Source organism: Notolabrus celidotus, chromosome 18, assembly GCF_009762535.1.
Source record: "Notolabrus celidotus isolate fNotCel1 chromosome 18, fNotCel1.pri, whole genome shotgun sequence".
NCBI lineage: Eukaryota > Metazoa > Chordata > Actinopteri > Labriformes > Labridae > Notolabrus > Notolabrus celidotus.
In genome coordinates, this window is record NC_048289.1 from 7660016 (window position 1) to 7663118 (window position 3103).

The window sequence follows — 3103 nt, forward strand, 5'->3', positions numbered from 1 at the left end:
AAAAAAGTTTGTGCCTCTTGATATGAGCTTATACCTGAGTAATTAAAGCTCCTGTGAGGAGTTTTCAGCCAGTTATGAAACACTGAAAATGAACACTGATGAATCCATGCATCATCCGTTCATTTGTATTTTAACATGAAACCAAAAAATAAATTCAGAAAAACCACTCGCTCTTTAAACATTTGTTGTAAAACCAGATTAAAAAAAACGGACAAAGACAGAGGGACTGTAGTGTGAGCTTCTGGCGCAGAGATGCCAGTTTACTCTGGTTTTAAGTTTAACCGAGAAACCGTTTACAAAAAATACACATATTTCTCAGTTTTCCCACATGCTCTGAACACACCACGTCAACCTTTACTTTGACTCGGGTTGCTTACTAGAAACCTTCTTTTCTCAGAAGATACAGCGGTTTTCTACCAAAATCATCAAAAGTCTGGCCAGCCTTCAACCATATCCACTTTGAAATCGATCACTGATCAACTGAATCCTTTGAAACCTTTACAAACAACTTTGAATGCCAAGAGCACAACATCCGCATTTTTTAAAACTTGACAAGCAGCAACTCAATGCTGCTCTTACCAACTTACTAGAACATCTTATACAAGCGTGGGTCGTTTATCCCGAAGCACAATAACAACTTTTGTTCCGATCTAGTAAATCTCAGATCTTCTCAGCATTTTAGATTCTATGTAGTGGATCCTTGGAGAAACACTGCTGGATCCTCCTACAAACACAGGACACACATGAAGATACATGCTGAATACAGTTATTTCTGCCTCCAATCCTGTTTACTGTTTACTGTTTACTGATAGAAACTCAAAGAGTACTAAGAACACTCATCTCTCCAGCTTTAAAACTCAACAAATCGTCCCATAGACCGGTCACTCTTTAAGGATTCACAGCTGGGTCCAGGTCCAGGAGACTCTGGTCTCTCTTGTTGGACTGAATCACAAACACTGATGAACAAACATGAACTCTGAAAATCTTCCAGGTTTGAGTGCTGCTGAAATTAACTACAAACTTTTCTAATGTTTGATTCTGATAAGAAGGCTGTGATCGATCATTACTTTGGATGATCAGACTGATGTCCATCTTTGAAGAGAAGAGGTAGACCCTTAGACCGATCACTCTTTAAGGACACACAGCTGGGTCCAGGTCCAGGAGAGTTTACTGGTACATGCTGCTACTCTGGCCTTCAACACACACACACACACACACACACACACACACACACACACACACACACACACACACACACACACACACACACACACACACACACACACACACACACACAAACACACTGATGTGAGTGCTGAGCTCTGACATGGAGCAGAGTCATGGACACCTCTGAGCTTCATGTTCCCCACACAGAGTGCTTTTAAAGGGAGGGGCTCCTTCCTCTCCATCCTCATACTGACTCACAACATGTTCATCATTACAAGCTTGACACCACAGAGACACACACTGCGCTCTGACACAGTGTAACTCCTGATTCTACCACTAGATGGAGCCACATTCATTATATTCCTTTATACCATAGACTGTATAAATAATATATATAGATATAGATATATTTGTGTAATACATATATAATATAATAGTTGCTTTATACCTAGCTCTCTAGAACTGATCTTCTGGCTGTATAAGATGCTTAATTTTGATTGGTAGAATTCCTTGGCAGCCCCTTGGTGACGGTGATTAACTTTCACTAGCACCAGAGGTAAACTGCTCTCATGTCATGTCAAATGAATCCATGGAAAACAGATATGGCACATTTACTTTCTGTTTGTTGACATAATAGCCCGTAAGATGGGGTAAAATCCAGAGGCAACCTCCGAGCTGGCTCCAGAAGTACCGGAAACCACATACACACCAATTAAAAAAAGCTGATCTTTACAGCAGAAATAAAAATGTTTACAGCCTGGTACAAAAGACGACTTTAGTCTGGATAGCTCATTTCTTGATTGGCACACATTGTATGGGGTGTGAATTTTTTCATAACGCTGTAATTTCAAAGATATTGAAAATACAAGTTTTCCAATATGAGAAGTACAGCTGACTTGGTTGACAGGCGGGAGCACTGTAGCTGTTGGCTAGGAGGCTCAAAGCCCGCCTCTTTATGTCACAATCGCTCGACAGCAGCAATATGGCTCCTGCCAATGATTGGTTTCAAAACAGCGCTTCAGAAACAGATGGGTGACGTCACAGATACTATGTCCATCATTTATACAGTCAGTGGGTAAAACCGTAAGCTTCTGTTAGCATGTAAATTTGGCTGGCAAAACAACACGGATACTTTCATACTGGCTACTGTCCAGCAATATTTGCAACAGCAGCGGAGAAGCAGGTGAGAGCCACTTTAGGTTAGCTATGTTTACAAAGAAAGTTAAATAATGAGTGGTGATGATGAAAGCAGCAGGGTTCAAAGTTGTGACATTTCCCTCGTTTATTTTTAAAGTTGTGTGAACCACAGAGCTCAGAGAATGAGAGCTGAATGAGGAAAGTTTCATGTTAAATCGACTGACTATTTTTAAGAACTGTACACATAAATCATATAAAATCAATTAAACTAATCTTTGTATCAAGGTTTTTTTTGCCAATGTGTCTGTATCTTAATTTAGTAGCCATGTAATAAGCTGGATCATGTATGGGTCTTGTCTTATGTCACTCTGTCAGTATTCTATTCTATATATTCTAGAAATGTTCTTTGATATGCTGTTTTATTCCAGAGAAGATCAGACAGCAAAGAAAAGCCCTCAGACATCAAGTTCATCTCTAGTTGTTGAGTCAACATGTTTCAAGGAAAGGTCAACACTGATAATCTTTAGTACAAAACTCTTTTCTGAGACTTTAAAGCAGCAAACACAGTTGAACTCTTTGTTGTTAGCATTTGTCTGTAAGATCATGGTCTTTCTTCAGCTTGAACGAAACTGAACAATGACCACTGTTGGCTGAGTTTGTTCACTTGATACTGTGATATCTTATTACTCATGAACTTATCTTACTCATGAAAATCGCCATTTGACGCAGGACCTGGTTATGTCTCCAGGTGTCGCGGCCTTGGGACAGACTGGTTTTGCAACCGGTGAGGATGTGCTTC